The 26,567-nt window shown below is 39.1% G+C and overlaps 1 protein-coding gene across 2 annotated transcripts in view; it reads left to right on the top strand.

Moving 5' to 3' along the window:
* The first annotated feature begins 22,005 nt into the window (after positions 1–22,005).
* Positions 22,006–26,567, top strand: part of PRLR (prolactin receptor) — a 143,239-nt gene continuing 138,677 nt past the window's right edge. For both annotated transcript variants that reach the window (XM_081304475.1, XM_081304476.1), the window contains exon 1: positions 22,006–22,189. The gene's annotated coding sequence lies outside the window, so the exon portion shown is untranslated. The remainder of the gene's footprint in view (positions 22,190–26,567) is intronic.

Below are 26,567 nucleotides of genomic sequence, written 5' to 3'. Positions count from 1 at the left end.
AACATGTAGTGCCATCTTTTTCTCTGATTTCAAAGGTCATTAATCTCAAAGCACCTTACCAAATATAAAGAATAAAAGTCTAGCCGTTTTCAGACTAAAGACAGTAGCCAGTCACTGTGGCATAACCTTTTCTATTCTTACATCTTTCATAAGGCAGATCTATATTATTTAAAGGCTTTATTTTCCTTTTGGAAAAAGACAGTTTTAAAAAATCTACAAGGTTTCAAATATCTCCTCTTTTTCAAATTCTACCCTGTCCCATTCATGTATAGTTGCACAAGTTGTCTCCACGAGTACTGGCTGGTTAGGTAAGTTGTGGGAGTATTGGTTTTTCAGGTTCATATACATAAATGAGATCCTCTCACTGTGTGCTTCCTTATCTCCCATAGATCCATGTGAGCTATTCTATAATTTTAAAGTACTTGACAAATTTCTATCCATTTAGCATCCAGCTAAATTATATTTTGCTCAAGTTTACTGTAAAGATTAACAAAATAACACATCAGCTTAGAATAACTCCTTAGAGGAATTAAGTTGTCTCTTAACATATGCTTAGCTGGAAGAAAAACAAACAAACAAAAGATGTCTCAATACTCTTAGAAACCACCAGGAGATGAAAATTGAAATATATACACTTGGCTCCTCAAACGCATTCAACAAGGGGGCTCTTGACAAAACTCTGCCAGGAGCTGAGGAGAGTGGGCATTTGTTTTGGGTAGCTGTGGTCCAAGAGAGAGTGGCAACCTCAGCTCTTCTCCTGTGTTTTGTCTCTCAATCACCAGGGCATCTCATGCCTCATTTATGTTGCAAATGCCAATATTTAACTCATTGCTTTCCAATTGATAAAGGAGTCAATGCTGTAACAGTCCTTTATTTCACTGTAGGATGAAAGGTGATCTTTCTTACAGAAGAATGTCAAGCACTGGATAACTGGTGAGGAAAATACGTTTATTTCTGGAGATGAGACATTGCTCTACAGAAACTAGGTACTTCTTTGTCCAGATGCCTGGAAATTCGTTGCAGAGTTCAGAGGTGTGGGTCCATGTGGATGTAGTCTTTCCCAAGTCAGTACAAGGAGTGGCCATAACTGACTTTAAAAGTCTCTCATAATATATTTCTCTGGGCCTGGCCTTAACTTAGATTGGCTCCTGTACTCAAGAAGAGAGAATGAGAGGAAGAGAAGGAAAAGCAAGATGTAAAGAAGAAAGGAAATTTAAAGGGGAAGGAGGGAGGGACGAAGGGAAGGCGGAAAGCCTGAACTGAGAGAAGTCTTTTTGCTTCAGGCACTGTTACATGTTTTCTCACAAAAAGAAAAAATTAACATGCAACCCTATTGGATTATTTCCCGGTGCCTCATTCCCAGTAGGGGACGGGGCTGGCTCCCTCCCCTCCGTGGCTCCTGTTCCTCCCACAACCCTATGCCACACTGCCTCTCCTCAAAATGCCTGCCAGCTTTTAATTAATGGTGATGGAATAAAACAACTCCCACAAATAAAAGTACAAGTTCAAATGCTTACATATGATATGAAGATTGTTCTTTTAAAAATGAATAACAATGTAGAGTGATCTGGCTAATGATAAAGGTTTAAATGTGCTAGGGTTATCATAAAGAATATTACTGTTGTTCAGCAATTTTATTTAATGTTGGTAACATAATAAGTGACTTTTTTTTTGTTATTCTAAGGTTTAAAGGGCTTTCTGGTGCCAGAAAAAGGAGATGGAGTTTTACAAATATGTCTCTGAGATAGTTATTACTATCCCCATTTAACAGATGAGGTAATGACAGCTCAGAGAGATAAGCAATTGCTCAAATAGCTTGGGTCACCAACTTGGGTGGCAAATCAAGATGTTTTTACTTCCCAGTTCACAAAATTAACCTCTACTTAATCTATTAGCTAGTGTTGTGTTTATATATTGTGTTTATACATTAGCACAGTTATTAGTCTGTATTATAATTGTGCCATATAATGTTGAAATCCAGACCATTAAATACAGCAATTAGACATTAAATAACTTTATCTTGTGAAGAATTCAGTATACGTCACTTTAATGATAATTATTCCAAATTGAGACTAAATTGTGTTCAAGTCATTTGTAACTAGAGTATCAGAAACCATACACCTCTTCTTCTTCCTGCCACAACATTTGAGTGTATTCTTTAACAATAATAACAAAAACATGGCTAACCATTCATACGTGCTTGATATCATTCTGAACATTCATTTACTGTAGTCTTATTGTTTAGAAGAAGTAGAGGCACCAAGAGTTTAAATAACTTATTAAAGATCCCAAAGCTAGTAATGGACTTGGGATCCCAACCAGAGGCATCTGATTTCAGAGTCTGAGCTTTTAATGAGAACTGCCTATTAGAACAAGCAAAGCATCTACACCTGCACATGCCCATACACACACACATACACATACACACACAGGAAAATAAAGGAATATGCAAGGCCACTTCTACAACCTAATTTTAAAAAACAGTGTAATGTAAGGCAGGGTGATTGTTCTAGAGTAAAAGTTAGGAGACATTAATATTCAACTGCAGAAACATGATCCTTAAACAAATTCTGGTCTAGGAAAATCACACATATGCTCAGCTCTAATGGACATTTGGGGACCATTTTAGGAACTTTAAGAAATACTGTATATTGGATAATACTTTTATCTCGATGCTAAATTTCTTGACTGTTATCATGCTGTCATGGTGTTATAATAGCATGCCTGTGTTCTTAGTGCTGTATGCTAATGTATTTAAGGTTGTACTCTTGTAGTGTCTACAACTTTCTATCCAATAATTCAGAAAGAATACACATGCAGAATGAGAGTTAAAGCAACTATGGCAAATATTAAATGGCTGTGTGTGTGTGTGTGTGTGTGTGTGTGTGTGAAGATTTCTTTCTCTCTAAATCTATAAAGCAACCCCTTCTTAGATGTTTTCTTCTTAGGATTTCCCTGGCCCATATTTCCCTCACATGCCAACTTGGATATGATTTCGTGCAAATAACTTGTATTTTAAATCCTAAACAGGCTAATTTCTTCCCTTAGGTTCTAAACTCCTTCCTTCCCTGACCCCGTAGGTCCACAGTTCATTGTCTTACAGTTTATCACCTAAAAACTGTATTTTTCCCATGGCTCATTCTGGGTGAGTCACACCATTTTGACATAGAACGAGCCTGCCAATTGATGCGTTTTGCTCACTAAGGTGCTGTGTTCGGAGGTGATGGTAAGAAGGGATAATGCATCCCCAGAGACTCACCGTAGGGCTGGTCTGCAGTATGATCAGGATTCATGAAATATTTTTGGAGTCCTCATAGATATTGAGGAGACATTTAGTGTAAGATGCACCTGTCTTTGATATCATTATATCTAGGTCCCAGTCGTCCATCTTCTATTGGTTTTTAAGCAACAAGAAAAAATAACGGAAACAAAAAACAAACAAACAAAAAAACTCTGAATTTGATATGCCCTGGCTTTATTTTGGAACTTCCTCTGCTTCCAAGTACTTCCAGAAATACCCTGATGAGGTTTTATAAAAATGAAGGGTATTCAGGATCATCTTCTTGGGTATCTGATTAGAGTTCTTTTGTTCTTCAGGCAGAAAAATAATCCCAACTGCAAACTATATTCATGGGTGATGTCGTTTATGAGAACTGATAGAGATTTTTCAACACATAGACACTTTGCTTCTCTAACCAATCAGCAGTAATCAAAAACATAAAAATTTTAAAAAAATAACATTTCCTGTTATCTCTAAATTGTAATTTGTGTTTCACTGATAACAACAGTCAATTCTGATTCCTATGTTTAATCACTGGTCTCTTATTTTCTTTGTGTTACTATAAAAGCAATGAAGGAGGAGAGAGGAGGTAACACAGAGGATGAGCTGCAGCGAGTGAGCTGGGCTTTCAGAACGTGTGAAGAGGGTGATGGAAGTGGGATAAACCAGTGGTAGTTTTTGCAAATGACAGAGCAGCCATAAGGCAGCAAGAAGCAGGAAAGCAAGACCAAGTATAAAAACCACTCCTCTCTCTGGCAATTACAATCTCCATGTGTTCCCCTGGAAACATGGAGCTCTGTCAGTTTAACTTTTATTTTTCCGTTTGTAATAGTGACTGGGGCACAGAGAGAAAAAAGATATTTTTCTAGCCTAACAAGAGAACGATGCAAGTGAAAAGAAATGGCAACTGACCAGTGTCTTCAGGATTGACAAAAAAAGAAAAACTCTTCCTTATTCTCAGGAGGAGAATAAGATGAACTGGAAGATACAGGTGCCACTTAACAGGGAAGTCGAAATTCACCACAAGCAGTTGACAGGTGGGAATGGGAACCCCGTGGGGACGGTTACGGTATGGTTTGGAATACCATTCCCCAAAATTCATATGTTGAAACCTAAAACTCAGTGTGATGTTAGTAAGAGGTAAAGCCTTTAGGAAAGTCAATGAGTGATCTACCCTCATGGGTATGATTTATGCCCTTATAAAAGAGGCTCAAGGGAGCTCTGTTGTGCTCTTTGCCACATGAAGAAATAATGTGCCATGCATGGGAAACCCTAACCAGGTGCTGAATCTGTTGTCAACTTGATCCTGGACTCCTCAGTCTCCAAAACAGTGAGAAATAGATTTCTATTGCTGACAATTTACACAGCCTAAGGTATTTTATTATAGCAGCCTAAAGACAAAGACAAGAATAGATAATGTTTTTCAAGAAAAGCTACAAAATCCATTTTAAAATCTCGGCTCAAAATCTTTGAGGCCAAAGAAAGAACTTTATGAGCGACCTTTAACTTCCATTCTATCATGGCCTATGTGTCCTGTTTTATAGATAAAAGAAGCTATTATGTCAGATGTTAAAACCTGAACTATGGGATTATCTTAAATTGCAATAGAAGCATTAGAAATTTAGCCTTATGGAAAGTATTATTTCCTGGAAGATTTGGGAGGTTGATCAAGATAGTTGTACTCTCAAGAAAGGTGCTTAGGAGAAGGGTAAAGAGTCTCATCTCACTAGATGAGACCAGCCCGACTTCACAATAGCAATGTAAAATTCCATGCTAATCAAGTGCCTGCAGCTTTCTGAATTCAGGAAGAAAATAAGCCATGGGACTCAGGCAAAGAAGTAGTTTTTACTTGGCCTCATAGCATTCAACAGCTTAAGCCAATTTCAATGTCGCATGACAGAATGCAGGTTGTATAAATCCAGGAAAACAAATCACTTTATCTCAAGTGTGGTTGGAGATGGGTCCCCTGAGTCTCCACGGATAGCTCTAAGTTCTGTCCTATCACGTAAACAATGGGCAATGCTGTTTGTCTTTCAGTCTGAATGCAGCGTGATATGTTTCCCTTGGCAGTCATGTCCTCCCTGTTAAAGAAGGCCTGGCACACAGGATTTCTGTGAATCGCCTGAGCTGCCCTTGCATTATTAGTCAATAGGAGACACCAGATAAGGTAAGGAGGCCAAGAGGGAAGTCACCCCTCCATCCAAGAGATGATAAACGCTGGGGTAGACTTCATCTGGGTTCACCCTGTTTCCACCATATGGAGAAAAAGTGAGTCTCATTATTTCTGGCAAGAAAGGAAACCTTCAGGGTGGGAGAGGACCCAGGAAGGGCCAGGAGAAGCCACTGGCCATAGGCTGCTTTGACAGGAACTGGTGGAGCACGCTGTGGCTCAGCTACTCTCAGCCCTGACTTCTCTTTCGCCACCAGGGAGCAGTTTGTTAGGTCCACCATATGTTGGACAGAGACAATCTACCTTCCCATTAGTGTTTTTAAAAATTAAAGGAAAAACACAGTGGATAAAATGAGGATTTCTCGGTTTTTGTCTCTCATTTTTCAGTTTTTAAGTCATCAGTGATGGCTTCTTTAGAATGAGAGTGACAAAGATTCAGTGCTTCTCAAGGTACCTCTCTGTCCATTACTGTCTCCTATGGCAGAGCACCCCCAAGGACATACCTCAGGTCCAGGGAGCCAGTGGACGGATGGCTAAAGTAAAAATAGGCAGGATCCAAAGTACAAGTATGTGGCCAAGTGAATCCGTGTTCCCAACTTGAAGAAAGCCAACCTGCTGAAGAGGGCAACAAGCCAACAGTTGGGTAAAGAAAATACATTTGTTCCTCCTCTTTCCTCCTCCCCTCCGCTTCTCTCTCTTCCACTTCTTCCCTCCCTCTTCTCTCTCCTTTGCTTATTCTCTCCACTGAGGAATCATGAACCTGATCTTTGAAGATTAACATATTTAGAATCCCTGGAAGAAAACTGCATCTCGGGAGTGTGTTTTTGCTTCCCAGATGGGACATTCTGACCCTCTGATCCCTGTGAACTGGATTTTTTTGTTGTTGTTGTTTTGTTTTGTGTTTTTTTTTTTTTTTTTTGTTTTGTTTTTGTTTTGTTTTTTTGCTTTCCTACACTTTTCGATGCTGCTGATATGCTCCATTGTGCCTCTGGTCCTGGCTACAAGTGTTTTCCATAACCTCCTCACCCCCAAAGCTTCCTTGCAACATGAGGGTAAAGAAGAAGAGCAGTGAATGAACACTGAAGGAACTTCACATTTTCCTCTCCATACAGCAACCCTTGCTTTGGTTTGGGAAATGACTGCAGGTGAAGGAAGGGGAACCTTCATTATATCTTCTAGATTCAGTCATTGAAATTGGCTCACTTGGAAGCATGGACCTAAAGCCCTATTCTCATTTTTTGTGTAGTAAATCTAAAACAAGAAGAGAGTAAATAACAAGCAAGGTGGGGAGGCAGGCTCTTAGCATGTTCTTGCTTCCAATGTGGGGGTGGGGGAAAGAGTTAAACAATAATAAAAACAATGGTCAAGAAAATCTTTTAACAAGATCTCTTAGTGTTAATTTTTTTTCTTTTTTTTTTTTTTTTAGAACTGTGTTGAGACTGGCACAGGCCAGACAAGCCTTAGGAAGCCTGTGTTTCATGCTGAAATGCAGAAATCAAAACAAGCTAAGCTCTGATGCCCAGAATGTGGGTAAGCTGGCAAGTTGATGCTTTGCTAAAGCCATTTTGTACCGGGCCAGTATCCACCACTTGCAGAACTCCAGATCTTCACGGGTTGGCCACCTGGCTTTTCAGATGTGTACAGAGGATTTGGATTCCTTCTGCTCAGAGAGAGGCCTGGCTGGAGGCCTCAGTCTCATAAACCAAATTGCTGATGTCTGACAGCTGTTAGCCTTGCAGAGGAGCGCATGATGTCATGGGCCTGCCTAGCCTAGCCTAGTTTTGTTCCCTGGGGACAGCCTGGGCCTTGATCTTCTAGATTCTAAAATGGATAAATAAATTGATCAGTGATTATCAAGTATCACAACCTAGAGTGAAAAATACATTTTACTTCAGGATCCAGTATAGATATAATTTATGTATTTTAATTTTACTTAAAAATGACAATAGGTATATTAAAAAGCTGAAGTGAAATATTTTTTAAACACTATTTACCCTTACCATCTGCAATACACACTGATACCTTTTCTTCTTCTCTCTCTTTAATGATGATGAGAAGCCGTGAAATTAATGTCAGGACCTGTTATGTAGGTGACAGGCCACAGCTGAAATTCTGTGATCTGGAGCACTAGTTCAGTCAATAATTTAGTAAACATCAACCTGTACCAGGTTGTCATGTATTCTTCTAAGTTCAGTGGTAAATTGAACAAAAAGTACACGTGCCCTCATGAAGCTTACAAATACGTAAGTAATGAACTAGAGAGTATGTTAGGTGATCATCAGATGTGGATGCCCCACCCATGTTCTTCCTCCCCTGGTGTTTCAGAGTTCAGCATCTGCATCTATTTGCTTTGGGACTTTTTCCAAAGTCACAGAAGCCTTCTCTGACCACCTTCAGGAGAAGTGTCAGGAATTCACATTTCACTCCTAAGCAGCCCTCAACGAAAGATGAATGGAAGTCAACATGTATTTACCCAAGACAATTCTCCTCTTAGATGGGATAACTGCACAACATCTCCCCAATAACACCATACTCAAATTCTTAACACAAGGTCTAGATCTGTGTAACTCAAACTGTGAAATAAGGTAAGTAGTGCTTGGTGATCAATAAATAGGAAGAGAGGATAGAGAGGTCACTTTACATAATGAGGTCAGGAAAGACCTCAAAGATAGGAAACAGTGGTATTTGAGGAAAGATCTCAAGGACTATGACCAAAAACCTAATAAGAGGAGGAAAACTTTATTTGGGGACTTGTGTTTCAGAGGTCCTAGTCTATAGATGACAGCTCCATTGCTCTGGGCCCAATTTGAGACAGAACATCATGGTGGAAGAGTATGGCAGAGGACATTACACCAGGACATTACACCAGGAAGCAGAGAGAGAGCTCCATTCTCCAAGGACAAAATATATACCCCCAAATGACATCTAGTAACACACTTCCTCCAGCCATACCCTACTTGCCTACAGTTACCACCCAGGTAATCCTATCAGGGGATTAATGCTCTGATTAGGTTAAGGTTCTCATGATCCAGTCATTTCACTATGAACTTTCTTGTGTTGTCTCACATATGAGCTTTTCTGGGATACCTCATATCTAAACCATAACAGGAAGAAAGATCTGTAAATATGGATGAAGCGGGTGTCCCAGGCCAAGAGAAAGGCTCAGAGGTGAGAGTAAGCTAATCAATGCTGATAGACTGAGATTGTTTTTTTTGTCCCCTCAAATTCATGTATTAAAGTCCTAATCACAAACAGTATGGTATTTGGAGGTTGGACCTTTGGGAAGTAATTAAGTGCAAAAGGTGTTATGAAAGTGGAATCCCCATGGTGGCCGGGGGTCAGGGGGGAAGCAGGGGGAGGTGGAATAAAGGAGATTCTACCTCTCTCCTTCATGTGTGGGCCATCCGACCCCACAGAGAGCCTTCACTCAGAGGCTGGCAGGCTGGCACCCTAACCTCAGACTTCCGGCCTCCAGAATTATGAGAATGAGTGTTTGTTGGTAAAGCTGCCCAGTCTGTGGTATTCTGGAATAGCAGCTAAACTGACTAAGGAAACCCACTGATACAAGCAGGGAATGCAGTAGTGGGAGTGGAGATCAGAGCTATAATGGTCATGTTTAAGTAGACACTTTCAACTCTTAACATTTTATTTCATGACTAGATGATGATTGAGGGTTACAATACCTGGAAACCTGATTCAAAAATACACCTCATCATTTAAAGCCAGGAGATGTGGTAACAGCAGGCAGAAAATGATGGAGGTACAGTATACACTGTATGAGAACATCTCAGTACCTCTTCAAGCATGCCCCTGTGGTTTTGTTAAGCTAAGCTTTCTGGCATGGTTTTTCCATTATTAACTAACTCTGATTGTCAGGCTTCAGGAGACCCTGGGAGCTTTCATGTTTCCAGTCATCAGCTGATCTCAACCTTTTAGCTGGTGCAATGCAACAGGGTTTGGGCATTAGTTTCTTTGTATAAAAGATGACTCCACCATCTCTGAACACCACTGACCCATTCTTAGTCATTTGGGGAAAAAACACAGCCATTTCCTTTGGTGGAGTATAAAGTAGCAAAGGCATTAAAGGGGATGAAAAGCATCCTTTGAGTTGTCAAGGAGAAAAGAGTAACTACCTTACATTTCTAGGGTCACATTTTAGAGAAGGGAAGTCGTTCTGTGATGCTGTAAACAGAGACCATCTCCACTTGAACTCTTTCACTGATGGAGACTCTTTGCTTTGTCACATGGGAATTTCAATTTTCAAGCTCCATTGCTTAGATGACAACCTTTCCATTATGTTTTGTCTCCTTTGATTTCATTCACCAATGTTTTTAAGTTAAGAGGGTACATATCTTTCACCTCTTTGTTTAAAATTATTCCACCTACTTGTATGCTATTATCAATAGGATGGTTTCCTTGCATTTTCAGAGTATAAAAACATTTCTAGGGGCTGGGGCTGGGGCTCAGAGGGACCTGCCTAGCTTGCTTTAGGCACTGGGTTTGATCCTTAGCACCATACAAAATTAAATAAATAAAATAAAGATATTGTGTTCATCTACAACTAAAAAAAAATTTAAAATCTACCTAGCAATTCTTTAAAAAAAAAAAAACTTCTAATTTTTCTCATTATTTTAAATCAAGTTCCAAAGAACTTTCCAAGAAACACGGGAGAAAAATCTCTTTCATATGATAATTCTTTATACAACTGAGCAAAATCAACCTACTTTTATCTTTCCTGAGTCCAATCATCATCAGGTCAATAGGATAATCTGTATTTCTAGCACTTGGACATAACTTAGAGGATTCACTTGTCAATGATTGTACTAACCTTAATGGTCACTGCACGCCCAATGTGGTTCCAAGCACATTAATGTCAATAACCTCATTTTAAGGACAACATGAAACAGTTTAATAGTTTTCTCAAGACATGTAACTGTTAAGTACTGGAAATTATCACCCAGACTGGCTATTCCGACTCAAGAGCCATTATTATTTAGAACTGCTCCACTCTGTCACCTCTCCACCAACAAACCCATGGCTAGTTACTGGAGTCCAAACAAGACTCAGATCTCTGGATCCCAGTCCAGTGCTCTTTCCTCCTCATCCTGAGTGTAGATATAATGACCTTGGGAGGAAAGAGAGGCAGCTTAGGAAGGAAAAAGTAGGATAGAGAATTCCTAAATCCAGACCCAGTAGAATTGTTGAGCTTTTGTTTCTGTTAGCAAAAGTAAACTTGTCTGCTGTAAATTTAGTCCAAAAAAAAAAAAAAAAAAGAACATTGGCAATGACATAAAGGAAGCCTTGCTCCAGAAAGACTCTGGAACTCTGGCTAATTCCCACACCCTAGGCACCTGTGAAAACAAAGCTCAGCAAAGTCTTCTTGAACCCGGAAGGAAGTGATAGCCTCCAGGCATGGGTCCTCTTCACCTGAGGCTGTTGAGATGGTGAAAATTCACAGGTGAAAGCTTCCTTTGTATAATGTTTTCCTTCTCCCTCAAGGAATTGAGGGGTGGAGTAAGAAGAAAAGGATGGCCTCAGTTCACAGAGCTGATCCTGAAGATTCCATCAAGAATGTGATCTTTCAAGAAGAGCTTAAGAGGCAAAAAATCTCACAGAAAGGAATCAGGATGGAGACAGAGGGGACAGGTGTTGGTAGTGTTGTTCCATAGGAGCAGTTTTCTAAATGCAGGTCTGTTCGTTCATGCCACTCTGCACAGTGCTGCAGGGACTTCCCTCTCTTCTTGTAGGAAGCTCCCATTCCAGAAAGATGCTGCACAGCTGTTGTTGTTTAGATCTTGAATTTCCCCCCAAAAGGTCCATGCATTGAAGTGTTGGTCTCCAGTTCACAGTAATATTGGAAAGTAGAATCTTGGGTAACTGGGGACTAACAGAGGAGGTTAGGTCACTGGAGAAATGCTCTTGAAGGGAATATTAGGACCTTAACCCCTTCTTGTCTCTTTCTTTGCTTCCCAGTAACCACTAGGTGAACAAGCCTCCACAGCCACACTCCCACCAGGACATACCGTGCGGCCACAGGCTCATAGGAACAGAGCCAATCATGATCCATGAAATCTCTGTTACCACGGACCAAAATAAATCTCTGTTCCTCAAAGTTGGTTATCTCAGGTATTTTGTCAGAGTGGAAAGTTAACTAACACAATAATTCTGAGTCAGGGTTCTGCACAAGTTATATCATTACAGAGGCCCATCCTGACCCTCTGGACTTAATTTATACTCTCTTATCCCTTTTCTCTGTTTCACTTCTTAGCACATATAACCACCTGGTATATGGATCATTTTTGTTTGTTTGTTAATAATGTGTCTTTCCACCACTGGAATATAATACTTTGCATGACATCTCAGATTGAGTCTCATTTTTTGTCCTGTGGCAACCCAGCTCCAGGGAACCTGACATTTGCTGATGAATGAAAGACTGAAAAATAAATAAATAGATAAAACTGAGAGGAGAAAAAAAAAGAGATGGATAAAGAAGATGGCAATTGATATTCTCCAGCTCCATCCATTTACAGGCAAATGCCATAATTTCATTCTTTTATATGGCTGAGTAATGTTCCATTGTGTATATATACCAAATTTTCTCTATCCATTCATCTGTTAAAGAGCACCTAGTTTGGTTCCATAGTTTAGTTATTGTGAATTGAGCTGTTATAAACATTGATTACATGACCAGTATAATTCTACATCATGTACAACCAGAAGAATGGGAAGTTATATTCCATTTATATATAATGTGTCAAAATGCATTCTACTATCATGTATAGCTAAGTAGAAGAAATTTAAAAAAAAAAAAGATGGCAAATGGATGAATGTTCCTAACCAGTAAGAAAACTTAAAATGAAGTGCATAATCTGAATATGAATAGGAAGATGAGGCAAGGTGAGAAGAACTGGTAAGTCTTAGGGTTTCAAAAATAGGAACACTAATCTGCAAACTAGTAGGAATGTATTTTAAAAGCCCTTTCGCTGGTCTTTCCAAACAAGGGATCTCAATAGCATCTGCTTATTGAGCCAGACATCTGATCTGCATTAGCTTTAGTACTTGTGATGCCCACATAAATGATGATTTATTATCTCCACTTTGCCAATGAAGACAGTGGGGGTACAATGTTAAGCCACTTGTTCGCAATAGCCAAAAGTTGGACATGACCCAAGTGGCCATTAGTGGATAAATGGACAAACAAAGTGTGGCATATTTATACAATAAAATACTCTTCAGTCTTAAAAAGGAGTAATGATATAATATAATGATATAAAAAAGGATTAATGATATAACATACTGTGTGTATAAACCTTGAGAACAATGTGCTTCATGATAGAAATCAAACAAAGAAAGTCATGTACTGTATGGTTCCATTTATATGAAATAACAAAATGAGTAAAACTATAGAAATGGAAGGCAAATTAGTGGTTTTCAGAGTCTGGGGAGAAGAAAGGGAAGTCACTTCTTAATTTTTACAAACAGGGATGTTTTTCAAACATCCACTTTAGGAATGATGAAAATGTTTGGGAACTATAGAGCAGGGACAGTTGTACAATACTGTTAATATATTAAATGCCTCTGCATTGTATACTTATAAATGGTTAAATGTTATTTGAATTTTACTTCAATTAAATATATTAAATTAAAAAGCTAAAAAATTTGCTCAGGATCATAGAACTAGTAAGTATTGGTGAGCATTTCCTGGGTAGCTCATAAATCCTTGCTTTGAGTACTCTGCCCCAGTGTTTTTAAACTTAAAACAAATTCTGGAGTTGACATCCAACTAGGCGCATCTACTAAAGTTCCTAGCACAGCCCAATAGCCCAGTAAGTTATGCATTCTGCAATAGACTTATCCACTGATTAGATCAGAGCCCTCATGATCCAGTCATGGCCCATACGCTCCAACTCTGACTGCTGCTGTCACAGGAACCAAGTGTTCAACACAGAAGTTGTTGGGAGACACTTCAGATTCAAACCACGATGACTAGCTACACAAATTCAGCTGCATATTAAAAGATTCATACTCTATCACCAAGTGTGGTTTACCTTTGGGATGCAAGGATGATTGAACATACACAAATGAGACACCACATTAACAGGCTGGAGGATGAAAATCACACAATCAGCTCAACAGTTGCAGAAAAAAAAAAGTATTTGAAAAAATTCCACTCCTTTTCATGATTGGGAAAAAAAAAAACAGCTCAGTGGGGTTCAGCACTTATCCAGCATTTCTGAAACCCTGGGTTCAATTCCCAGCACCAAAAAAAATTCTTTTAATTTTAATTTAAAACATGACAGTTAACAAATAAATAATACAAGGAAAGTACCTTTCATTCATAGTTGACTGTATAAATGCCATGTGTCCAACTTTGCTCTTCTTCCTCAAGACTGCTTAGCTAATCTGGGGCTTTTATTACTCCACATGAACATTAGGATAGTAATTTTTTATTAATGCAAAAACTGACTTTGGGGTTTTTGATAGGCATAACATTAAATTGGTGAGGATATAGACAATCTGGGACCTTGTACACAGTTTATAGGTATGCAAAATGATGCAGCCTCTATGGAAAACAATGTGGAGATTCCTCAAGAATATCAAAAGTGGAACTACCATATAATCCAGAAATCCCACTATGGGGCATATATACAAAAGAAATAAAATCAATATCTCAAAGAGATATTGAAATTTCTGTGTTCATCAGTATTATTCATGATAGCTAAGGTACATAAATAATCTGAATTGCCCTTGACAGATGAATAAAGAAAATGTTGCATATACACATACATTGGAATACTGTTCAGTCCTTAAAAGGAAGAAAATCCTATCACAGGCATGACAGCATGGATGAAACTGGAGGACCTTGTGATGAATTAAATATGCCAGAAACAGGAAGACAAATATTTCCATCTACGTGAAGTTTTCTAAAATAGACTCACAGAAGCAGAAAGCATAAGAACGGTGGTTGCCAAAGGCTGAATGGAGAAGGTAATTTGGGGGAATTTTGTTCAGCAAATATAAGGTTTTAATTACGCAAGATGAACAAATTGTAGAAATATGCTGTACAACGCTGTGCTGTATTTAACAATACTGTATTGTATACTTAAATTTTTATTAAGAATGTAGATTGTTAGGTGTTCTTTTTAAAATGTTTTTATTTATTTTAATTAGCTAAACATCACAGTACAATGCATTTATGTACTTTGATATATTATGCATAAATGGGGTATAATTTCTCATTTTTCTGATTGTACATGTTATAGAATTACATCAGTCATGCAGTAATATATGTACATAAAGTGATAATATCTGTTTCATTCTATTATCCTTCCTATCTTTATATCCCCTCCCCTCCCTTTACTCCCTTCTAAGGTAACCAACTCTATTCTTCCCTAGTCACCCCACCCCCCACTGCTTCTCCCTTATCACAGAGACACTCCTGGCACAAGACAGAGATGGAGAAAGCAGGTGAGTGTGAGCCAGTTTTCCCCAGGTGCCAATGGGGATTTCAGGAAGAATACTCACTTTATGGTCACCTGGGGTTTACAAACCCTGGCTAAAACACCACCTCTCAAACTTCCGTGTTCATGTGAATCAACTGGGGATCTTGGCAAAATCCGATTCTAAGCCAGTAGTTTTGGTGTAGTGTGAGGAGATCTCATTTCTAACATTCGCTCAGGCGATGAAGTACTTTCTGAAACAAATTTTGATTAACAAAAAATGCTCAACCTCTGATCTTTGAACATTGTGTCTGCCAAGGGCTTTGGCTAGCTGCTTCAGAGTCTTCTGGGGAAATAGTACATTCAGTTCCCCAGGGTCTTCTTCTTTGGTGACACAGATTGAAGGGGCCTGGAGTAGGGCTTGGACTCTGTTTTAATGGCTACTCTGTGTGATCCTGATGCATAGTTATGTTTGAGAATGATAGCTTGAAAAAAGAAAATAATATGTTATTTTTTCCCAAGAAAGAAAGGAATTAAGCTTTACTGATATATGACATTTGGGATTTACAGTGGTGTCTTCACTCAATTCTTGAATTAGCTCAACACAAGTCCCAAAAGCTACTTGAAGTATCTCCAGAATAGGAGGGAGTCCAGCAAACAGATGGTCAATGTCAGGGAGTTCCCACTTGCTGGTTTGCTATTTATGTACCACAGGCCTTCATTGGTGTATTTTATTTTATAAAAGCAAGACTTTTAGAAGATGAAACTTAAAAACATGTTGTAATAAAATAGGGAGTGAGTATGAAAATGTTGGCTACCACACAGAAGTTCCCTGTCTGTCTCATGGCAAGTAGTAAAAACAGTTGTTGGATTTAAATGCATTGTCTGTTTTCTTTTACCAAGACATTTTTTCCAGCAGAGCTTGGTAGCACATACTACTTATCCCAGATACTTGGGAAACTGGGACAGGAGGATCACAAGGTGAAGTGAAGCCTGGGCAAATTAGTAAGACCCTGTCTCAAATTAAAAAGAAAAAAAAAGTCTTTAAAGGGCTGAAGATGCAGCTCAACGGCACAGTACTTGCCTGGCTTGTGCAAGGTCATTTGCTCAATTCTCACTACTATAAAAATAAAATTAAATTTTACTTTACATTTTAAAATTGTATCTAATTTTTAAAAATTTTCTACTTTCCTTAATTTGCAATGCCATAGTTACATATACAGCTATAAATAAAAAGATATTTGCATATTTGGGAAGAAACACTCAAAAATAACTTTACTGCTGGAACAATGAGTAAAAAAAAACCATGGAGATCATTTTTCTAGAATATAACTTTTCAAACTTGAATGTACACATGAACCACTTCTTGTTAAACTACAAAATCTGAGTCTGATTCTGAATTTCTAACAAGCTACCCTTTGATGACAATGTAGTGGGTCCAAGGACTACACTTTGAATAGAGAGACTCACAGTACAATCTCCTTAAGAAACCCATGTAGCTATTATAACAATCATTGCATTTTATTCAGCTTGCACAGTTCTTTCTCCTTGGGTTTAGGAGATAGGAGTCCTTATTAGTCAGCCGCCCAACTCCGTTGGCACCTTCCCATGCACATCCCCAGGGAAAAATTATTCCCATTTCAATGCCAATAAAGGTTGGGTGTCCTTAGCCTCTTTGCTTATCTACCAGCATGGGCTTCCTTGGGAAGAAGAAAACATTATCTACTAAGAGTAGTGCCATATATTTACACATTTTATAATTTACTGAATTCATTCACACATGTCAACTGACATCAGCCTCATGATAATCCTTGGAGGAAGAACAGAGTGGGTGTATTATAAACCCACTTAGAAATACTACATGGCAGAAGCAAGCTGAGCAGTTTCAGAGTTGGTGTGATCAGGAACAGCTTTAAGAACAAAACACTATGGAGTCTGGAGATCAAGGATGCACAGTTTCAATAGATAAGGACTGGGAAAAGTATCATTCTAAGAAGGAAAGGTATAGATATTTATTGAGCTCAGAAGTCCAATAAAATCATCAGGAGAAAAAAATGTTTCAACTTTATTCTGTGGAAAGTAGGTATCATTAAAAATCTTAATTCAGTAACTGAAGTAGACAAATTCAACTAGAAGCATTTGAGTTTGATGCAGACATATCTGGTGAAAGTGAGTCTATTCAGGAAGATATTTAAGAGGAAAGAATAAAAATGATGAAGGAATGAACTGAGGCAATAAGAAGTAGAAGGGGAAAAAGTATTTACAGGTCTTTGTTCCTGACTGGATGTAGAATATTACACAGAAAATACTGACAGTTGAAGCCAGAAAAAAAAAAAGATAAGCTTTTATATCTCAAGGCCTATAAAACTGTGCATGCCCTTTGATCTAACTATGCTTTGCCTGCAATTTGGTCTAAGCAAATAAATTCTCCAAAGGCAAAGTTCCATTCCACTTTCCAGACCTGTGTTCATTTTACCATTATGTATAAAAATGTGAAAACCACCTAAGTGTTCCTAATATGGTATGAGTAAGTAAATTATCTATGTAATAAGATTGTAAAGACATTAAAAGATTAAGGGAAAATTTGAAGAATAAAAAGAACCATGCAGGAAGAACTAATCCCTTAGCAACATCAATTCTTCCTAAATTAATAAGTTAAATGTAACATAATGCCAAATAACTATTTTAGTTGGACAAATTAATCATTAAATTTTATTAAAAATAAATACATCATCTTCACCAAGAAAATTTTAAAAGGAAAAAGTGGTTGTACCAATGTCCTAACCAAAACAGTGCATTTATATAGGCATCTACACTGGCAACTATATAAGCATCTCAAAGAAACAGAGTGGTGGTGTGCACAACACTTAAGAAGATGGAAATGTAAAGCATAATATGTGACACAAAAAATTATATATTTTTTTCAGTGGGGTAACAAGTAATTGATTATGCTGTCAGAATAAAATTCAACTTCCTACTTTTGTATTTGAAAATAAGTCATAATATAATTAAAGATCTATTATAATAAGAAAAAATACATTGATCAGTATTACATACAAAGAAGCAAGGCAGAAAACCAAGAAGGCTTCATTGAATATAGTGGACAGGTTTGATTAGGAAAAATTAAAACCTTTCCCAATGAGACAGTCTAACAAAATCAAAGGAAATATGACACACAGAGACATGCTTGCAATATACTTAACTCTATCTAATAAGTGACCCTAAAATTTTATTTAAACAAACAAATACCCCTGAAGAAAGACAGGCAATTCATTGAATAGCTACAGCATAAGAGAAAATTTCAAATCATAACCAGCATGTAAACTTAACCTCACAAGAAATCTCAGGACTTGGAATTATTATAACAGATGTTATATTTACTTATCAAACTGGCAAGATAAGATTGATAAAATTCGGTGTTTGTGAACATGGGAGAAAACATGCTTGCTAGGAGTGTATATTAATACATATTTGGGAATAGAAGTAGGAGGTATATATGAAAATTTAAAACATTCCTACCCTATGCCTCAATAATCTCACTTTTAGAACTTTCTCCAAGGGTGTTTTTGGAGTAATTCAGTAGCTATCTATCAAAAATTTAATGGTCACTTCCTTTGATTCAGCAATACCTTTTTAAGCTTCTACCTTAAGGCACATGGAAAGATAATCATAACAGCATTTCTGATGCTAAAATGTCAGAATAATCAAAGATCTAACAAGAGAAGAATGGAAGAATAAATTACTAACAATGCAGCCACTGAAAAGAATGAAGTATATCTCTAGATACTAAACTAGAATATATATTTGCATTGTTTTAAAAAGACAAGTTTTAAAAGTCATTGCAATTTTAGTTTAAAAATATTTGCACATGCTCATAGAGACATAACTGTATAGACACATGAAAAAGAACAGGTACATACTCTATGTGAATGTTGGTTTCTTCTGGAAATGGGACTGAATTAAAGATGCCTGATTTAGAAGGATTGGTGTTTATGACTATAGATGAAGATTTTTTTTTTTCTTAGCAGTGTGGTGATTGTGAGTGATTTTTGGCTCTTTTGATATTTTTAGCAGTTTTCTATTTTGTTAAAGAAAGAAAAGTAGTCTTCAAAGAAGAAAAATGAAGGACCAAGACAAAACTTTCCCCTTTCAAGCAAGAGGAGAAAGAAGAGAGGATATGGAAAAAAAAATCAGAGAAATGCCACAGAGAGACAGAGAGAAACCCAGGGAGTACAGAGGTCTGAAAGCCAAGGAAGAAGAACTTCCTGAGGAAGGAGTGAAGGGGAGCAGAGTGCTAGGGAAAGGGCCCAGGACAACCTACCCACAAGGCGAGTAGCAGTTTCCAAAGACAGGGCACTAAAGGATGAAAGGGAGCTAACTGTGCTCTTTGTAGAAAGAGAAATCAGCACCCGACCCTGAACCTTTCGGATTAGAAACACTGCAACTGATACTCAGACAAGGCATGTTTTGAACACCCTCAGATAGTGCTGGTGTACTGACCGAAAACCATTAATTAAGGCTTCAAGAGGGAAATAAGTAAGAAAAGCCAATGAGTGTGGAATATTCTTTCACTAAGTTTGACAGATGGAGGGAGGAGTGAATTAAATTGTAAAGCCAACCAAAAGGCCAGCAGGGTCAGTGAAGATGTGAGGAAGTTGTAGACTGAGATGAAAAAGCCCATCAGACAAAAAAAGATAAAATATCAAGGCAGGTAGAGGAAAAGGAAGGGGGGAAAAGGAACTTAAAGTTTCTAGACTTTCTGTTAAATTATTCACATTTTATATATGCTGTCACTATTATTATTACTTACTGGATTTTTTGAGCCATTTGTTACTATGTTTGACTTGCAGTGATTAAGTGAAACTCAGAGAAGACAAATGAATAGCTGAGACTCAAACCAATGCCAATGTTGGGGTTCTTTCCTTGCTTAAGCCATTCAACCAGGCCTTGGAGGCAAGGAGCAGATATGAGATCCAGGGTGAGATTGGAGGAGTCATCTGGGAAACAGGGAGGAACTCAACCACTGAGACAGATGCCGAGATGAGCCAGAAGAGAACACAAGAGGGGGCCAAAGCTTGCCAGTGTGCAGGGAGGGGGGAATGACAAAACAAGAGTAGGGCCAGAGGAAACAGGATGAGGCTCACAGCTGCCTTCAACTCAGTAACAGGGGACAAGTTAATGTACACGAGGACAGTGAATGCCATGACTTAGGAACACTGCCTGTAGAATGCACAACACAGCTGAAAGCCACCCTTGACCTTCTCTCCCAGGGGGATGAGGATTAGCCAACAACTAGCCTGTCACCTGCTGTGAACCACATGTACAGGTACATGGAGTTGACTGCTATGGTGTAGGGACCACAGGGGAAGAACAAGGTCCCTGCCTCTTGATGGCTGACAATCCAGAGTTGTCTAAAGTGATTTTTTTCACTATCTTTTGAAATAGTCTGATTATTAAAAAACAAAAAACAAAAACAAAAAAAAACCCTATGGTAGGACTGATGATCCTGGGCTTTGCAAAGGTCATATTGAATTAAAGACAGTCCCCAAAGTATGATGAATTTTTTGAGCTTTTTACTTTTTAATGATGCAAAAGCATCTCTGTATAAATATTCTGTTAAAAGAGGCTTTGTGTTAGATAATTTTGCCTACTTTGCTAATGTTCTGAGCATGTCTAAGGTCAGCAATGCAAAGTTATAATGTTTGGTAGGTTAGGTCTATTAAATGCATTTTTGATGCAAGATATTTTCGTTTTAGCAATTTGTGGGATAGATTAGTGGGATATGACCTCATCGTTCATCCCTAAGCATCTGTATTCTGCCATTGACAATACTGCCCATTGGTTTTGAAAACATGTAGAAGTCGTATATCTTCACAGACACTCATGGAAAAGAAAATATACCTCGAGCATCAAAGGAAGCAAGTGCAGGTCGTATAAGAGGAAACCAGATGGATTCTATGGTTTAACTTGTACGATCACAAGTTATTGAACAGGAAAGACTAGATTATTATGCTTACACAGGTGCCTCTGGGCTTCCAATCCAAAAGGATCACCAAAGCATCAGGGCATTTTTGGTGGCTTCTGAGCCTTGGCAGGTGGCTACTACTGGATGCGATTTGCCAATTATTACAAATTCTCCTCCTCCTCTTCCTTTTCTTCTTCTTCTGAAACTCTATAACTGTTGTTTAAAATATATCCTTAGTAGCCTTCTAAGTTGGGTAACAATCAAATTTCAATATTAATTAATGGCATCAGACACTAGCTATTTATTCAGGGAAACCTACTTGATTCAGGCAACTGTTATTATTTGTTTCAGTACTAAGAGGCAAGAGAAAAGTAGCAATGTTTTGCAAAAGGAAAGTGGAGGTTGCTTGTGGCTTTGTTGGTCCCCCAAATAAAATAAAATTCAGAACATACAACCCTATTAGAAACAGAAATTTCTGGCACACAAAGGTGGATTATTTAGATACCCTGATATTCCTGCATTATTTTGATACAACCGAACATAAACCCAGCACCTTGGAAATTTTGGCTGTGGGTATTAAAAAAAAAAAAAAAAAGAAAGAAAGCAAAATCTCTTTTAGACAATGACTTTTTCTTTTGCCCATTTTCTGGACTCCTTCTTAGGGGAGATGAGATTCAAATCCCTAGAGCCCCAATCAAGTATGGTCAAGCTGCTTCTCTGTGTAGCTCAGAAACAAGGAAAGAAATTTGACACCAAGATCTTGGCTGCCAGAGAAACATCATCTTCGAGGTCATTCCACTTATGAAGACATTTATTTTATTGTTTTTTTTTTCTTTCTGTTTTCCGGGACAGTCTCAATGGAAGATATGTGGCACTGATCATGCAAAACCGATCTGGGGAGAATCCGTGATTTCCTCTCCACATCTTCTCTACATTCCGGCTGGCTCCCCCAACTACCTCTGTCACCTTGCAAAATTGGCAATCTCTGGACATTTCGCATGCTGAAGAAAATCACTGTTTTGCCTCCAGCAAGGAAAATAAATGTTGCAACCTTGACTCCTCCTCTAATGAAGAGTGAACAAGTGCACTGAGGAGTTGAGCTGCTTCTCACAGAGCCACCCGGCTGGGGACGCTGGAACGGAGGCTGCAATCCCCAGACGCCCCGTCTTCTGGGCTGGGCTTTCCCCGCCTTCCTTTTCTGTCTTACTCGCTTCTCTCCCGCTTTCTGGATTTTACCGGCTGTCGGTGAAACAGCTGTACACACGATGGGTCTCCACGTCTTTGTGCAAGAAGTGCTCCCGGCCTGATAGGACAGACTTCGCTCCCGTGTGAAAGTGAGTAACCAGAAAGGGCTAAGCCGGTGCCGGCGGGCGGGAGGGCAGGCGCTGTCCCTGGCCACCGGTGCGAGGCCGCGTGCGGGAGGGAGCAAGCGTGGCAGTAGACGCGGCTGCTAGCAATGTGCCTGCGAGCTGCCGGAGCCGCAGCCGCCGGGGAATCCCGAGCTACGACCGCAGCCAGCCTTGATGTCCCTTCTCAGGGGAACTAAAACACCCTGAGGTGGTTTGCCACCCCACCCCAGCTTTCACAACTGCGCTCGGCACCCTTTAGTGTTTTGAAAAAGCACCTGCACCTACAGCCTTGACAGCGAGTCTCGGCGAGGTTGTGGGATTCTCTGAATGTAGATTATTTACGTCAAAGTGAAAAGGGGAAAACAATGAAAATCAAAGATGTTTAAAAAAAAAAAAAAAAGCATTAGCCAGAATTAGCAAGGGGCTCAGACCGTGAACTTGAGGAGTCTCCCACCACTGGCCATAATCGCAGCAGCCTCCTGGGTATCTGGTGGGGAAAGTTTAATGTTAACCAGCGCTGACCCAAAGGTGCGGCTGTCCCGCAAAGCTTAGGGGGGGTAGTGGCAGGTGAGCAGCCCCCAAGCTGTAACCCAGAGAAGGACAGAGGTGAAGGGATCCAAGCAGAGGAATTCAAACTTGAGAGGAAGCTGGAAGGACAACCAGCTGGAGGAGAGGGCAGGGAGGAGGGGAGTCAGGCAAACTCAGGTAACCAAGAGCCAGAATGTTGTGGAAGGAAAAAACAGGAGCTGGAGTTCTGGCTCTGTGAGTAGGAAAACATCCTTTTAGTGACCTCTACCTGCATCTTGGGGAAGCAACGCATCTTTCCCTAATAACAAGCAACTTGGAATTTCCTATGATTGGACTTGAAAATGGTTGCAAAACATTATTGTTAATCTGGAGGGAGCCTTTGGTCTTCATTCATTGAGTTGACTGGCAAATTCCCACTGAGTCTCTTGACCAATGGAGTGTTGCTAGTCCTAGCCCAGCCCCTTGTGCAACCTTGGACAGGGCAGTTACCCTCTGAGTCTGTTTTCTCTGCAAAATCTAGGGAAACTAATCAGTATTTGATTCTATGTATAAATGGGGTAGAAGGGCAGAAGAGTGCAAGAAAGAAGTAGATGAAAATTTTAATTTCAGTGTTTTTTTTTTTTTTTTTTTTTTTTTAAGTGAGGGTCATGGGTCCTATTCTGGGGCTGGGGGTAAAAAACTATTCTATGTGGAATGCATATAGAGTTTCACATGCAATTCCTAAGGGTTTGTGGATACCTCTGGACCATGCCAGAAACCCAAATGAAAAATCCCTTGTCTTTAAGGACCTGCAAAAAGACCACCTGGCTAAGCTCCTGCTGGTAGCTGGGCCCATTTCGGGAGTAACCTGTAGCCTTCTCAGGGGTCTGGAATAGGCCACACTGATGAAAGAGACATCCCTCATTCCCCATCAGCTTTCTAGACAGTCTGTCAATGACTACTCCAGTTTTTGCTTTTGGGGGACAACTCCTTACAAGTCTTCAAATGACTTTCTTAAGGTGATGGTCCTTATCCCTAGAGCTTTCCAGCCTACAGACAGCACTGGAGAGCCACCTGAAAAGGGTCACTGTCCAAGTGTAAGAGTGTTCTTCAGGCCACCTGTCTGGATGACCTGGCTGCATGACAGTGTGGCCAAGGCTTTGTTTGGAAACAAAGTGCAATCCGTTTTCCAATGCATAGAATGACTGGGTAACGATGTTTCTTTGGACTTCTGTATTTTGTCTTAAATGGACTGAGGTATAATCCTGTGGGGACCTCATCTTCTACTGGCAGTGCAGCAAGTTATCACAGAAAGCACACACTGCTTTGGAGCCTCACGACTGCGCTTCAAATTGTGGCTTCCACACTTTGGCAAGTCACTAAATTCTGAATCCACTTTTCCTGTCTGAAAAATGGGGAACAGTACCAGTTTCCTTGTATGTTTATTGGAGAATGGAAATCTATTTGTCAAACCTGATCCATATTATTATAAACTCCTATTCTTAATATTAACCTGGGGCTATAAGCATGTGTCCACCGGTCCCGTGCTTCTTTAGATCAGCTTACTCTTTCTGCTATGAGGCTGACATTAGCAGAACTCAAAAGTGAGTGGAGGGTTCAGACACAGGATCAGCTTTACTCTTTTGACTGTACTGTGTCAAGCAGAGCACTATATATTGCCAGCAAGTAAAATATGCCCAGACTGGCATGGATCCTCAGCCCTTCTCTAAGTTTTGGCCCATAATCTTGAATACAAAACTGTGCCTATAGCTACAAATAGCTAGGCATGGAAATGAGAAGTCCTGTGGCTGGATCCATCTCTAAACACACCAGAAACCATCTCTATATAGAGAGAAATGTCTTGATTGTTATTTTTCACTGCTTGGCATAGAGTTAGCTTGAAACTCAGCTCATCCCCCCCCCCCCCGAGCTTCTCTCCCTACCTCCCTCCTGATTCCCTACCTCTCTCTGTCTCTCTCTATCCCTCTCCCCCATCTCCCTCATCCTAATCTTTCAGTAACAAGTGATCAGATGATGAAGAAATGTGGGAAAGGAATATCAGCACCCATAAATTGGCTAAAGCACACAGTGGACAGGCATTTCTGTTTGAAAAGATGACAATATTGACACTTACTATTCATTGAGCCTTCAAGGTATATTAAGCACTTCCATACATTACCTCCATTAATTCTCATTACCAACACTTTAGAGTTTGAGCTATCTTGTAAAGCTTTACAGATAAGGAAACTGAGTATCAGAGACACTTACATAATTTTCCCAGTCTGTGTAGATCGGGATCCAAGCCCAGGTCTGTCTGACTTTAACACCCACTCTTTTTCCACTCCCCAGTGCTGCCAAGCTCCCTTGTATCAAAAGTTGAATCATACCAGGTAGATTTGGATTCTTTTCAAGGTCAAGAATAACCAAATGTGATTTTAAGTTGTATGATTATGTACCTTGCTTGTAGTACTATTAAACAAGTATCAATGACAAAATAATCTGTGGGAAAATAATTTTATTGACCTTTTCCAAACCCAGCTGGTAGGTTCCAGATAAGCAATACCCAACCTCAGCAGATGATTCTGGTTTTCCTTCCCTGACATTCTGGGCAATTCTGGTAGGTTAAAAAGAGCTCAGGAGTTTTCATTCTTCACCTTTATTATTAGGATACTATTTCCATTTACTTCCCAATTGATTTATTTGACAAATACTTGCCAAGTTCTGTTTTGTGCTGGGCATTTGATGGTACGATGAAAAATAAGAAAGACAGGATCCCAGCTCTTATGGAGTTTCTATGTAAGAGGAAATGACAAATAACAGGCCACAGAAAGATCATTTTAGATATGGATAGATGTTCTGAAGAAAATGGAAATTGGGTGCTAAAGAGTAAATTGCTTGGGACAACTTTAAATAGGCAGTCTGAGGAGAATTTCGTAAGACGTTCACCCTTAAACTTGAATTAGAAAAGAAAAAGAGGCTTGCCCTGTGACATTCTTGGGAAAGAGTTGCCTAGCAGAAGAAATCTCAGAAAGACCCTGAAGTGGAGTAAATGAAGCAGTGGAGCCTCAAATCTGAAGATGGGACGTTTAAAAGTCAAATTGGGTTTGACACAATTTAAAAGTCAAATTGGGTTTGACACAGAGAGAATTATTGTTTGATCCTTGGCTGTGCTGTACACTTTATGCCTACTTGCTTTAATCTTCCCAACAATCTGGTGAGTTAGCTTATTTTTGTCTTGATTTTATAGCCAAAGAAACCGAGACAAATGGAGGTAGATTCACTAGCTCAGGGTTAAAAAGCTGATATTTGAATTGCTTAGTTCATTTTGCTCCAAAGCCCAAAACTTTTTGCCAACACACATGTGGCCTTTAGATAATCCCTTCTGAGAGATAGTGAAAGAGCCAGGAGAAGGAAAATATCAAAATATATTAGGTAGTTAAAGGTTGACAATGATTTCTATCTGACGTTTCAAATTCTTGCCGGTGTATCTAAACCTGCACTCTCCAATACAATAGCCACCTGCCCCATGTGGCTACTGAACCCCGTGAGATGTGTCTAATTCAAGTTGAGGTGTGCTGTGAGTATAAAATACACCCTAGATATCAAAGACCTAGTAAGTACCCCTCCCACACAACAGTAAACTATCTCTTAATTTTTATTTTTATTGTATGTCAAAACAATAATATTTTAGATATGCTGGTTTAGATAAAATTTATTAAATTAACTTCACTCATTTCCTTTTAATCTGCTTTAACATGGTTCATAAAAATTTTGAGTTATATGTATGACTCATAATGTATTTTCATTGAATAGCACTGGATTAGACCAATAAGTTGACAAACATGTGATAAGAATT

Source organism: Spermophilus citellus (assembly GCF_964194105.1).
Source record: "Spermophilus citellus genome assembly, chromosome: 1".
NCBI lineage: Eukaryota > Metazoa > Chordata > Mammalia > Rodentia > Sciuridae > Spermophilus > Spermophilus citellus.
The sequence above is the reverse complement of the archived record's forward strand: the minus strand, read 5'-3'. Positions and strand labels throughout refer to the sequence as shown.